The sequence below is a fragment of the Akebia trifoliata genome, chromosome 3 (assembly GCF_017979445.1).
Source record: "Akebia trifoliata isolate Shusen 1 chromosome 3, ASM1797944v1, whole genome shotgun sequence".
NCBI lineage: Eukaryota > Viridiplantae > Streptophyta > Magnoliopsida > Ranunculales > Lardizabalaceae > Akebia > Akebia trifoliata.
Genome location: NC_141377.1, coordinates 24,235,162 through 24,250,674, shown reverse-complemented (window position 1 = coordinate 24,250,674; position 15,513 = coordinate 24,235,162).

Sequence of the window (15,513 nt, the reverse complement as noted above, 5' to 3'; positions counted from 1 at the left end):
CCAGAATGAGCTCAACTACCCTAAGACAGTGACAGAACTGAAGAACAGAGAAATCATTGAAGCAACGGGTTGTTCCGTATATGACAGGCTTGAATCAGAATATGAAGAGATAGTAAAAGCAGGCAAGTTCAAGTCATCCATCGAAGATAACTGAAGTGGCATAGACTCTAGAATTGTATCCCTCCATTCATAATGATGTCGTCTTAGTTTTTTTTTTTTTAGCTTCAGTTGCGTCAGTCTTTGAATTCAGTTAGTCATCTTTATTTTTGGGTTTTAGTTAGGTTTGTCAATCTATGTTCTTTTCAATTCCAATAAAATAAAGAAGCTTTTGATTATCATGTGTGCAATAATGATGTGAATATAAAATCTAACTTGAGAAATGACTTAAAGCTCACTAACCAAATTTGATAAATATTGGAGTTAAAGAGTACACTCAAAAAGTGCAAATTGGTACTATATTATCCCCAAGGGAACATGAGAGAATTATAAACTTACTTGAGAAATTCAACAACATTCCTACGTGGTCTCATGATGATATATTGATAGATTGCACAAAAATAAATCAAGTTCTAAAGTTGATGATGAACTTCAAAATCAAAGATTATTAGTCAAGAATGATGTAGTTGAAACCATCAACAAAGGTGTTAAGATCCATAAGAAATGATTCATCATGTTTTTCACTCGAGTGAAGTGAGTTCTCATTCACAAAAGAATATGAGATTTCTTTCGAAGTTTGGAAATGGTTGAACGACTCAAAGTCAAATACAAAGAACTTAATCTCACTCAACTCCGTAGAAGAAGACTGAAGATTACTCCTTCTCAGAAGAAGACTGAAGATTACTCCTTCTCAAAAGAAGACCTTACTCGACAAAGCAATCAAGACATCGAGTTCCTGAAACCTTAACCAAATCAACTAAAATTCCACCAAAGGAGGCCTTTTTGGCCGAACTATTTTCCTGTTTAACCAAGAAAAAGATAACATTTCCAGCCCTTTGCAGCTTTTAAAAAAAAATCAATAGCCTTTTTTTAAAAAACCACTCCAATCGACCTTGGGAGGGAATCTAGGTATGAACTACGTTTTGACCTGATCCCAAAAGAAAAAGAAATATTTGGGGTACGTAGGCAACCTGAGAAGTTACTCCAGGCCTGGTCATACAAAAAAACTATTCTCTTAAGAAAAATGTTATCCAAAAGGAAAATCCCCTATTGAAAGGTTCAAAAGAAGATAATGTCAAACTAGGAGCATTAGGAAAAAAAAAAGAAAAAGAATGCCAAACTAGGGGCATAAAAAAAAGAGTCAAAAGAATTTACAGAAAATAATGACAAAAAAAGAGAATATTAGACTAGGGGCATTTTGGGAAGTTGAGCCTTTTACCCTTTCTTTCTAAACCATGTCCTAAGCCTACCTATTAAGTCCTCCTGAATGTTAATTGATTCGGTTAAGGTGCAAGGAACTAAGAAGTTGTCGAGTTAGTTATTCAAGATCATCAAGAAAAAAAAAAGAAGCCCGCTAAGTCGAAAACCCGGAAAGGCGACTTAGGCAAAATTTAGGGCATAACCATAAAAAAAGAAAGCCTGCTAGGTTGAAAACCTGAAAAGGCGACGTAGGCAAAAATCAAGGCATCATCAGAAAAAGAAAAATAAAGCCCGTTAGATTGAAAATCTAAAGAGGCGATCTAGGCAAAAATTAGGGTATCATCAAATGGGAGGAAAGGTCCTATCAAAAAGAAAAATTCAGAAGGAAGCTTGTCCAGAAACTAGAAAATGGATAACCATCAAGCCACAATATTCATTTTTTAACGAAGAGCTCACATCCGAAGAAGACAATGTTGAAGTCGAGACGAAGACAATGTTGAAGTCAAAAAAATCAGAAGTCAGCTTAAACATTGTAGGACTTCAAAAGCATGTTTACTTGTTCAAGTGTTCGCTAATGGAAGATGTAGAACCATTAACCATTTTGAAGAGAAAGATCTTCTATTCTAATATTTATCAAGATTTTTAAGTCCAGCTCAAGCATTTTTCAAAAGATACTCAAAAAGAAAATGATCGAATTCCTTATTGCACATATGATAATCTTAAGAGTCTTAAATTTAAGAGAATGTCAGTTGTTCTATCTGTCATACATTAGAGTCCAAGCGTAATCCATTCCATCAGTCTCGTAGTCAAGTCTCAGTTAAAGCCAACCTTGAAACTAGGGGCATTTTTGAAGGTCATTTAATTCCAAAGTTTTTGTTCTTAATCACATGATAAAAAGAAAATCTTACAAAAGCTTAAAAGTCCGGTGAAGCCCAATTATAATTATGAATTCAGATGCATGATAAGCCAATAAAGGCCTGATCTTTCAAACTTTGAGCTCGATTTTGAATCATAAAATGAATTAATAGGATTGTTTAAGTTCCTACAAATCTAAGCCCGATAAATGTGGCTTAGTAAGTTCGAGTCCGAGAAACAAGACTCCAACTTTTTGAATCATAGAATGAATAGGCTTTTTGAAGTACCAAACCTAAGTTCGAGTCCGAGAAACGAGACTCCAACTTTTTGAATCATAGAATGAGTGGGATTTTTGAAGTGCCTCTAAACCTAATTTCGAGTCCGAGAAACGAGACTCCAACTTTTTGAATCACAGAATGAGTGGACTTTTTGAAGTGCCTACAAACCTAAGTTCGAGTCCGGGAAACGAGACTCCAATTTTTTGAATCATAGAATGAATAGGCTTTTTGATATGCCTACAAACTTAAGTTCGAGTCCGAGAAACGAGACTCCAACTTTTTGAATCATAGAATGAGTGGGCTTTTTGAAGTGCCTACAAACCTAAGTTTGAGTCTGAGAAACGAGACTCCAACTTTTTGAATCATAGAATGAATAAGCTTTTTGAAGTGCCTATAAACCTAAGTTCGAGTCCGAGAAACGAGACTCCAACTTTTTGAATAATATATAGGCTTTTTGAAGTGCCTATAAACCTAAGTTCGAGTCCGAGAAATGAGACTCCAACGTTTTGAATCATAGGCTTTTTGAAGTGCCTATTAACCTTAGTTCGAGTCCGAGAAACGAGACTCCAATTTTGATAGGATTGTTTAAGTTCCTATAAACCTTAGCCAGAGTCCGAGAAACGAGACTCCAACTTTTTTGAATCATAGAATGAATTAACAAGATTGTTTAAGTTCCTTAGCCCGAGAAGTATGGCTACAATAGGCTCGAGTCCGATAAACGAGACTCAAACTTTTTCGAACTTTAAAAAAAAAAGAATTTCAAATAGGATTTAACGAAGTTCCTACAATGTTATGACTCCAATTACCACATTGTTAAACCTTGCTATGATTGTTTTTGTTGCATAAGTGCATCTCAATTTTGAATCATTATTGTCAGTGAGAGAAGATCTCTAGGACCTGACACATTTTTACTCAGTAAGCATCACACCATTGCACACACTTGCACACACTTGCACAATTTGTTACTTTAGTCAAGGAGAATTTTCTAAATTCAAGGATCTGACACTGCCAGTGAGAGTTTAAGCTCGAGGACCTGACAACCTTTTAGTTCGGGGAGAGTTTTACGCTCAAGGATCCGAACACCCTGACGAATTGCTAAATCAGGCTGCAAAATGAACTGTCACTAGCTTTGACATTCAGATATCGCACTATCTACCAAAATAGATTTGCTATCTAGTTTGCTTCAACCCTCTGCCAAAGAGGGGTATCTGTAGACACCCCATTTTTGCGCTCGCCTGATTAATCAACTCGTCAACCCGATTGCAATGATTCCCAATGATGGATGTTATTTCCATTACTTTATTTTGTTACCAGAAATGTTTCAGAAATCCGGAAGAGATATCTCGAATTGACAAAGCCTTAGAAACCACGCTATGCTAGGAAAATACGATCCCAAAAACATAGAAATCATCATCTTGTAGACCAAAAAGAAACTTCACGATAAAAATCACTAAAAAGGATCAAAATACCCCTAACATCAAAATAACTCTAGAGCCTACATTACGCTTAGAAAAATCCATTCAAACACATAAAATAACAAATCGAAATCCAATAAATCATTTCACCAATTTTAACAGAATTTGACAAAATTACGAAAATGCCCCTCATAAAGTGCACAATCATTTCACACAAAAATTTCATAAATGACACAAACCAATATTTTCATTGAATTCCTTACGAAAAATTGATTCTAAAACATCCTAGAACACTAAAAATCGACTTAAAACGTGAAAAGTCCTCTCCGGGGGCAAAACGGTAATTTCACAATTTTCATAATTAAAAAATTCGAAATTAATAAATAAAACATTAAATAATTAAAGTGAAAGATTAATGAAATTAATTTAAAATTTTGAATTAAAAAATCGATCAATCGGGCTTTCAAGTAAAATTGTTGAGGGTTCGTGAGATATTTCTTTAAGGACCCCTCCATTTGGGGGTCCAAAGAATTAAAGATATTTTAGAGGGGGGTTCTCCAAAAAGTAAAAGTAAATCAAGCAAGACTAAAGTCAAGGTATTAAAGTCAATCAAGTAGACTAAAGTGAAAGCGCCCTCGATCCGCGGTGTGCGCGGATCCACTTTTGACCCTTGAGGTTTGGGAGTCGCCACCTAGTTATTTCGGTCTAGGAACCGATCAATGACTCTAAACGGATAAAAACTAATCTAAAACCAAGAAAAAAAAACTGAGTTCGGGGATCATGTTACGGGATTGGAAGGTGTTAGGCACCAACCCCGCCCGGCCAAAGCCGGTCTCTACTAAAGTCCCAAGTAAATTACATTGCTAAAACCTAGATAAAAAAATAAATAAAAATAAAAATTTACCTTTCCGATGGCAAGGACTTGGTTCCCTCAGATCTGACAAAAAGAGCTCCTTGTACCGTACTCCCTTGCTTCGTTCTGTTTCCGGATTTGACTTCGAATCTCCGAGGCAAGGTATCTCCTTATTTTTGAATCTGAACTCTTCAAGTTCGTTGCGGATTTGGGGGTGTTTTTAGAAGGCTTTTGGGTGTTTTCTAGACTAAAATTGAAGGAGGGATGTTAGTTAAGGAGTTGGGGCTCCAAAACTAGGGTTTATGGGGGGCTAGGGGAGCTTCTAGACCTACTTCTCTTAAGGTTTATAATTTTATACGAAAATAGGGTGTGAGCACCTCTATTTATAGATATTTTTAGGGGTTGATTTGGATAGAGTTAGTGTTTAATTAGAGATCTTTTAATGAGAGTTGTGTTTTAGTTTGACTTGTTTTGGGTAGAATTATGTTTTAATTAGAATTGTTTTAGGTAGAATTGTGTTTTAATTCAAATTGTTTTAGGTAGAATTATTTTTAAGTTAGAACTCCATTAGATAGAGTTATTATTTAATTAGATCTCTATTATGACTTTTGGTCTTATTTAATTGACTTTTAATGTTTTGACTTTAGTCTTAATTGATTGACTTTCAATATCTTGACTTTAGTCTTGCTTAATTGACTTTAATTTTGACTTCAGTCTCACTTGATTGACTTTAATACCTTGACTTCAGTCTTGCTTGATTTACTTTTAATTTTTGGAGAACTCCCTTCCATTATTTCTTTAATTCTTTGGACCCCCAAATGGAGGGGTCCTTAAAGAAATATCTCACGAACCCTCAACAATTTTGCCTGAGAGTCCGATTAATCGATTTTTTAGGTTCAAAATTTTAAATTAATTTCATTAATATTTAAATTTAATTATTTAATAATTTATTTATTAATTTCGAATTTTTTAATTATGAAAATTGTGAAATTACCGTTTTGCCCCCGAAGAGGACTTTTCACGTTTTAAGTCAGTTTTTAATGTTCTAGGATGTTTTAGAATCGGTTTTTCGTAAGGAATTCAATGGAAATATTAGTTTTTGTTATTTATGAAATTTTTTGTGTGAAATCGTTGTGAACTTTATGAGGGGCATTTTTGTAATTTTGTCAAATTCTGTTAAAATTGGTGAAATGATTTATTTGGTTCCGATTTATCATTTTATGTGTTCGAATGGGTTTTCCTAAGCGTAACGTAGGCTCTAGGGTTGTTTTAAGGTTAGGGGTATTTCGGTAATTTGGTAATTTTTAGTGATTTTTATCGTGAAGCTTCTTTTTGGTCTACAAGATGATGATTTCTATGTTTCTGGGGTCGTACTTTCCTAGCGTAGCGTGGTTTCTAAGGTTTTGTCAATTCGAGATACCTCATCTGGATTTCTGAAACACATCTGGTAACAAAATAAAGCAATGGAATACACATCCATCATTGGGAATCATTGCGATCGGGTTGACGAGTTGATTAATCAGGCGGATGCAAAAATGGGGTGTCTACAGATGCCCCTCTTTGGCAGAGGGTTGAAGCAAACTAGATAGCAAATCTATTTTGGTAGATAGTGCGATATCTGAATGCCAAAGCTAGTGACGGTTCATTTTGCAGCCTGATTTAGCAATTCGTCAAGGTGTTCGGATCCTTGAGGGTAAAGCTCTCCCTGAATTAAAAGGTTGTCAGGTCCTTGAGCGCAAACTCTCACTGACGGTGTCAGATCCTTGAATTTTAGAGAATTCTCCCTGACTAAAAATTGCAAATGTGCAAGTGTGTGCACTGTGTGAAACTGAGTAAAACCTGAGCATAAATTTAGCATAATCTGAGTATAAACTGAGCATAATTTGAATACAAACTGAGCATAATTTGAATATAATCTGGACATAGTTCCTGAGAAAACCCTCGGCGGCATCTGAGCATAGTTCGAGAAAACCCTCGGCGGTATCTGAGCATAATTCCGAGAAAACCCTCGGCGGTATCTGAGCATAGTTCCGAGAAAACTCGGCGGCATCTGAGCATAGTTCCGAGAAAACCCTCGGGATCGTGATCATAGCATATTCCGAGAAAACCCTCGGCGGTATCTGAGCATATCATTCCGAGAAAACCCTCGGCGGTATCTGAGCATAGTTCCGAGAAAACCTTCGGCGGATCTGAGCATAGATCCGAGAAAACCCTCGGCGGTATCTGAGCATAGTTCCGAGAAAACCCTCGGCGGTATCTGAGATAGTTCCGAGAAAACCCTCGCGGTATCTGAGCATAGTTCCGAGAAAACCCTTGGCGGTATCTGAGCATAGTTCCGAGAAAACCCTCGACGGTATCTGAGCATAGTTCCGAGAAAACCCTCGGCGGTATCTGAGCATAGTTCCGAGAAAACCCTCGGCGGTTATGAGCATAGTTCCGAGAAAACCCTCGGCGGTATCTGAGCATAGTTCCGAGAAAACCCTCGGCGGTATCTGAGCATAGTTCCGAGAAAACCCTCGACGGTATCTGAGCATAGTTCCGAGAAAACCCTCGGCGGTATCTGAGCATAGTTCCGAGAAAACCCTCGGCGGTATCTGAGCATAGTTCCGAGAAAACCCTCGGCGGTATCTGAGCATAGTTCCGAGAAAACCTTCGGCGGTATCTGAGCATAGATCCGAGAAAACCCTCGGTGGTATCTGAGCATAGTTCCGAGAAAACTCGGCGGTAACTGAGCATAGTTCTGAGAAAACCCTCGGCGGTATCTGAGCATAGTTCCGAGAAAACCCTCGGCGGTATCTGAGCATAATTCCGAGAAAACCTCGGCAGTATCTGAGCATAGTTCCGAGAAAACCCTCGGCGGTATAACATAATCCAAGATAACCCTTGGCGGAAACTGAGCAAAATCCAAGATAACCCTTGGCGGCATCTGAGCAAAATCCAAGTTAACCCTTAGCGGCAACTGAGCAAAATCCAAGATAACCCTTGGCGGAAACTGAGCAAAATCCAAGTTAACCCTTGGCGGCAACTGAGCAAAATCCAAGATAACCCTTGGCGGAGACTGAGCAAAATCCAAGATAACCCTTGGCGGAGACTGAGCAAAATCCAAGATAACCATTGGCGGCAACTGAGCAAAATCCAAGATAACCCTTGGCGGAAACTGAGCAAAATCCAAGATAACCCTTGGCGGCAACTGAGCAAAATCCAAGATAACCCTTGGCGGAGACTGAGCAAAATCCAAGATAACCCTTGGCGGAAACTGAGCAAAATCCAAGATAACCCTTGGCGGAGACTGAGCAAAATCCAAGATAACCCTTGGCTGAGACTGAACAAAATCCAAGATAACCCTTGGCGGAGACTGAGCAAAACTGACAAAGGAATGAATGAATTTTGGAGAAAACTGATTAGAACGAATCGGAGAACGAATAAATCTTGAAGATAATGAATCTGGAAGAGAAATGATTGAATCTGGAGAACGAAAGAATGTTATATCTCCTATGTGAGATCCAATATGCTTTTGTTTGAACCTCAAGGATTTATCAAAAAGTTTTATGAATTTAAAACCTGAGTTTTTATTTCTTTTGAACCTCAAAAGTTTTTCGAAAGAACTGTTATCAAGAGGGTAACCTTAACTTTGGGGTTCCTATTATTTTTTAGGATTAACATTGCTCGAAGACAAAATGCCCCTAGTTTGACAATGACCATGGCCTTGAAAATAATTGAACACATCATAAAAAAATGCCCCTAGTATAAGGGGGAAAAGTTACATTAACAAAAGAAAGAAAATGCCCCTTGTATGAAGGTTTGAAATAATTGATTACCACAAGCGCAATAAAGACTCAACTTTTAATTTTGATTAATTTTATTGAAGGTTTTGAGTCAGGCTCAAGAGTACAAAATTATTTCCTTTCGAGACTCATCATAGAATTCACCCTTATCTCCCTTGGTTCACTTGGGGAGTAAATATTTTCAGATCGATCGTAGACAAGATACTTGTGGCTTCTGAGTCTATGCCTGGTTTAAGCTAAGTATTGAGCTTGATTATTCGGACTTCTGATGTTTCAGCTCGGACCGCTCTCAGCTTGGGATTTTCTTCTATTTTTCTTTGTTGCTCTAACTTTTGCCTAGATCGCCTTTTCAGGTTTTCAATCTAGCGAGCTTGCTCTAGCTTTTGCCTAGATCACCTTTTCAGGTTTTCGATCTAGCGAGCTCTTATCTTTTTCTTTGCTCTAATTGTTGCCAAAGTTGTCCTTTCAGATTTTCAACCTTACAAGCTTGCCTTAATTTTTGCCTAAGTCGCCCTTTTCGGGTTTTCAACTTAGCAGGCTTCATCATTTTTTATCTTTTTCTTCTCTTCTGAACTTCTGGAGTCGCTGTCTAATCATGCTTTGCTATCTTCCTTGACTTCTCGTACGGTACTTAGGAGGACTTTTATAGGTAGGCTTGGGACTGGGTATAAAAAGAAAGGAATTTTGAGGCTCAAAAACCCAAATGCCCCTTGTGTGGCATTTCCTTTTAAATTATTCCTTTTTCTTTAAATTTTCTTCCCCATTTTGGATGATATTTCTTTTCTTTTGAATTTTTTTTCTTGATTTTTTCCTTGTCAGGGAATATAGACTTTTTTTATTGATGTGGTCGGGCCTGAAATTTCTCAGGTTGCCTACGTACCCCAGAATTTTGGGATCAGACCAAAACGTAGTTCGAAGCTTCCCTCCCCTAGGTTAGGTGATCGGGCTGAGAAAGAAAAAAGGCATCATTCATTTTTTTTTTGAAAAGGCTACAAAGGGTTGAGAAAGGATATGTTGAACAGGGTAACTGGGTAATATGAGGATTGATTCGGTCAAAGATGGCCTCCTTAAATGTAGTACCGTTTGATTTAGTCAAGGTTGGTTGGTTCTGGTAATCCAATTCCATCATGATCTTGACAGCCTTTCCTGGTAATATTTCCTTAACGAATGAATTTCTCCAATTGGATTTAGACATTCTCCTATAGTCGAGGAGGAGTGTTCAATTTTTTTTTGAAATCTGATAGTTAAATCCTTGACTTGTAAATGATGAGCTTTGACCTTTTAATCAAATGCACGGGTGACTCTTCTTAGATAAGCTTGCACAGGGCTTTAACTCGTTTTCTTCGATCAAGTTTAATTCTTCATACTGCTGACGAACCCAATCTGTTTCTAACAAATGATTTTCCAACAAGACCCTGAGAGACGAAATTTTCATTTCAACTGGCAAGACTGCTTCCATGCCATACACTAAAAAGTAGGGAATAGCTCCAATAGAGGATCGAATTAGAGTTCGATATGTCCACAGCGTGAATGATAATTTTTCTGACCAATGTCGATGTTATTGACTCATTTTCCTGATGATAGTCTTAGATACTAACTGCTTCAACCGTTCCATTGATCTGAGGACGGTAGGAGGATAATTTGTGATTCCGGATCTTCAACTTTGAACACAGAGTAATGATTTAAGCTTTGAAGTACGACCCATTATCAGAGATCAGTTCAAAAGGTATCCCCATATCGATTGATAATATGTGATTTGCAACTCAAGATGTAGTAAGGATAGTGCTGATATATTTTATAACATCTTCTTTGATTCCATCGATATAGACGAGTATATATAATCCGTGTTAGACAACACCCAAACTTGCACCTAACATATCCTCATAGGCCCACATGAACAAGTCTTCGAAATTTCTAAGAAAATTCATTATCCCCTTGTGTTCTTTGGAGATAAGATGGTTTCTATTTGATCTCTTTAGGAATTTATTTCTGTTCCGAGGTCAATAACCTTTGCTTTCTTGAGCCCGACTCTTATCTTCTTGTCTTTGAAACTAGATTTATTAGTAATTCGTTAATGCGCTCGAGATATTCAAAATTTCTTTTGTACGATCAATTCAGAAGGGGCGACAGACACCTCTATAAACTCAACGAACTAACTTGACTCAATAAAAAAGAGTAGGCTCAATATAAGGAAGACATGACCTTGCTAGAAAAAAGGACTCGAGCTAACCCAAATGACCCATGAAAACTCAAGACTACCCAAAACGGGCTTGATGAGAACTGAGACATTACTTACAACCGGTAGGATTGAAGCACTATGATTTTCAAAGAACAATTGGATGATGTTGAGAAATTTTGAGGTCATTTCTGACTATGACTTGATATTGACGTTTACTCTAACTGATCGGATTTACAACCCTACCTAGACGATTGGCGATTGAGCTTAGATACAATGATAACCCTTAAACCTCTTTGAAGATGAATTTAACCAATTTCAGTGTCACCCCCTTGATAACATTTTAAATGAACCCTGAGATTTTATTGAATTTTGTGCACCAATCCATTAAAAAGTTCATCCATTTATGATTATTCAGAAGAAAAATAATTTTACTGCACTCTTAAAAAATATTGACAAATAATGTTTTCATTGAATAACAACTTCAAACATATTTCAATAATTTTTCATGCAAATATATATCTTTTGTAAATCATTTTTCCTTCTTTCTTTTCTTTGGAAAATATTTTCTTCTGAAAATATTTTTTATTTGAAAAATAGTTTTTATTTGGAAAACATTTTCTCTTGGAAAATCTTGTTCTTATGGAAAACATTTTCTAGAAAATATTTTTTCCTTAGAAAACATTTTTTCTAGAGAATAACACTTTTTTCTGGAAAACACTTCTTTTAGAAAATATTTTTCCTAGAAAATACTTTCTTTTCTTCTTTGAAAATTCGATTTCCATTTTGATTTAAATGGCCGGTCCATCATGATTGTTGGATCGGGATGGACTGGGTCATTATTGTAAAACAATGGATTTTTTTATTGGATCGGTGCACCAATTTTACTTTTCAAAAGCAACATTTTTATCCTTGAGATCAATTATGCACTCGGATCTCATCATTCACATCACTTACATACATTCATCAATCAACGGACTCCATTCAATAAACAACCCGGGAACACCCACGATAAGTTCAAGTCGTGACCTATTGGGAAGGTTTCTAGACTCTAAGCTTACTACGTGCAATGCATTTTCATCTAGCCACCCTTGCCCAAGCACACCTATATACCTTTCGATACGTGGTGACTTGGTTTGATATACCGTGTAGGTGATAATCTAAAACCTCAATTCACTTCTCTGAAGCCAAAAACAGCCAGTTTGATCTCCAGTTGAGAGGTGGCGCACAATGCTGAGCAAGGGCCCACTTAAATACCTCTCGTCTAGAATAGACATAGTCTATCCCCCTCGTACAGTAGGGTACAGCGGGGCAAGATCTTGCTTAGGCACCGGTTTTGACCAAGAAGTGCAATTGATATACTTAGATTACCTTTTATACCTACGGGTACGAGTCAAGAGTTGTAGCTTTCATAAATGGTTTGGCATCCCACGAGGGGACCGACCACGTACTAGTACTACGTTGGCAATCGGGACATGTGACTGTGTGGCTTACAATAGGTCAAAGGCTCAGGTCGCTCCAGCCTGGGTGCATCAACATACTTCTCAGAATCACCTGATTAGATGGTATTGATGCCCCCAGTTTGATATACCCTAAGGTACGTGACTGGAGTTGTGGGTTTCATGAATGACGTTGCATCTCCAAAGAGACCGGGCCACGCACTAGTGCCACGTTGGCTAAATGGGACGTGTAAGTGCTCAAAACAGTAAACGTGCATGTGATGTGTGCAAAACGTGGGATGTGCCCGGGGCCTTTTTCAAACAAATGGGCCCATGGGTCAGATCAGAACATCACAATATGGATATTAAAAAAAATATGATCATAAAACATAAATATCCATAACATCAATCAAGATCAATGCACGCACATCAATTAATATTATAGCATATCAGACAGGCAACCAGTCAAGATAGGGCAAAACAAAAAAGATTAATCAACCAAGCTCAAAAATAATTAGATCAATCAGCAAAATAATTAATCATCGATTTTTACGCAAAATTTTTTTTTTTTTTTTTTAAATTGAAAAGTAATTTAATTTGACCCACACAAAGAGATTTCAAAATTTACTAAGGGTTAATAAATGAACGTGATCATCTCATTGGTAATCCAATATCATAGCCTTTTTAGATTTGATGAAAAAAATTTGGATCCAACAATAAAATTCAAAATTTTTAACCTAGATCCAAGGTTTTGAAAATTGGTGGCGATGAAATCTAAGATCAACATTCGAAATAAACATTAAATTAAAAATTCTTAGAATTTTACCCCCATAAGCATATGGTATTGGATCATGCTCTTAAATGTCACGTGGTGAGATAAAATCTTTAACAAGATTTGAAATCTTACTACCTTAGTAAGAAAAGCGATTTTTCCCCCCTTTTAAAAAAAATAAAATTGCTGCCACGTGGGGAGGTCAATAACCGTTAGTAAGAAAGGAACCTTACTAGGCTAGTGAGAAAAGCAAACCACCTTTTTTTTAAATATCCAAATGCAACAATGAATCTGTCAAGTAAATTTCTAAAAATTTTTTATATAAAAATATGTGTTGCTTTCACATGGGAGAGATTAAAGGCTTTTAGCTAGATCTGAAATATTGCTAAATTGGTGATGATAGCCTCACTCCTTTTGGGTTTGGTTGCTGCCAACCCACATAACTCAGTTTTTTTCTTACTTTTTTGTTTTAAAAAGTTGCTGGCAGCAATAATGAACGACTCACAACTCGTAAGTCACAACTCACAACGCATGATTCATGACTCATATTTTTTATGTTTGCCACCACAAAAAAAAATTTGTATTACTACCAACGCACATGCAGCACATCACACAACACAAAAATTAAGTAAAAAAAAAAAAAGAAATTAAAATTAAAAATATGTCGCTGCCAATTAGTATTTAGCCCATTCAGTTTTTTTTCTTCTTGCTGCCCCCACAACATACAAATCACAACTATATGTTCTGCCAGCAGCACATGCAACTCACACCACCCAAACTTCACATTTTTTTTTTTTTAAATGTTGCTGCCACACAATCATTTTTTCCTCTTTTATGTTGCTGGCAGCATACGCACACTCACACATCCAAACCATATCATGTTCTCTCACATGAACCTCCTCCCCCTTTTTTTTTTTTACCATTGTTACGGTTACTTAACAGCACGCCTTTTGCTTTTTTTTTTTTACTCACATAACATACTAAACATTCCTTAGGTTGACGAATAACCGCATCAGGACCTTCCATTGATCTGGTCAAATTTCCGTCTGTAACCACATAGGCAATCTCCAATATTCGATCTATTTCGATGTTCAAACCAGTCACCATGTACAATGCTACAGATACGTTGCATTAGTAGACATGTACCCCGGATCATACGTTGAGAATTATGGTATTACGATTACAATACTAGAGGTCCTATTCTCAATGTTTTATCATACAATCAAATATCAAAATAAAACCCCATATTAAGGCCAATTTGATCTACTTGGAAAGAAATAGGTACCCACTGTCAATCAAGGTAATCAGACTCAAAACTGATGATGCCCATGAACCCTTTCTTCTATCTCCAAATGGCCATAAGATCATCGAAATTGTGCATTAGAACGATTGAACTAGCAAACAGTCCAACCGACCTTAACAGCTTAAGACCTATTTCTCTTTGTAGTTGACCTGGGTGTAGCAGAACTCCTTTACTTTCTGGAGGAAATAACAGAGTTCGCCATGGCCGAAAAACTCGAACGAGAGAGAGAGAGAAAGAGAGAGAGAGAGAAGAGAGAGGGATGAAGGAGACGTCCTGCTGTCCTCTTCTTTTTCCAATGGAGAAGAAGATGGATTCTTTTAAAAAAAACTGTTTCAAAAGGGTTGAATGGGAAATAGATAAGTAGAAGGGATCTTCTATTAACAGCACCCCATTGAAATCATTAGTTGATTTACTAAGCACACACCACCAAAAGTTTCTGCCGGCAGAAATTCAAAATTTTTTTTTTTTTTTTTTAAATATATATGCTGTCAATGGACAGCATGTTTTGCCTACTAAAAAAAAGGAATTGACTACCTACGTAATAAGCGAAAAACAAACAACTAATCAAAACGAAAAAAAATTTCTCTCTTTTAAAAAAAAAAACGTTATCAAAACGTATCCGCCATGTTTCTGAAAGGAAAAAAAAAAAATAAAAAAAAATCTTTCGTTAGCCAAAAATGGATCGACATACCCAAAAAAAAAAGAATAACCAAAACAAAATCTCTTTCATTTCATTATTTCTATCCTCAATGATCGTTATGCCACTCTCAACAAAGTATCCGTTAAAATTTGGTATTATTTAAATCACCCCACGTGACTCTCGATTGAACTATATGAAAATAAAAAAATACGCTAGAATAACGTATTCAAGTTGAACCGAAATTAATGATTAAGCCCACCAATATATAAAAAAATAAATAAATAAACGAATAATAAAAAAAACTAACTAAAAATTAAATAGGATCAAAAAATAAAAAAAATAAATAAAAACTAGGTCATTGGCAACGTTCCTATACTAGGGATTTTTCAAGTTTGATCCTCAATGTCCCCAGTGGAGTCGCCACTGAAAGCGCCCTCGATCCGCGGTGTGCGCGGATCCGCTTTTGACCCTTGAGGTTTGGGAGTCGCCACCTAGTTATTCGGTCTAGGAACCGATCAATGACTCTAAACGGATAAAAACTAATCTAAAACCAAAAAAAAAAACTGAATTCAGGATCATGTTACGGGATTGGAAGGTGTTAGGGCACCAACCCGCCCGGCCAAAGCCGGTCTCTACTAAAG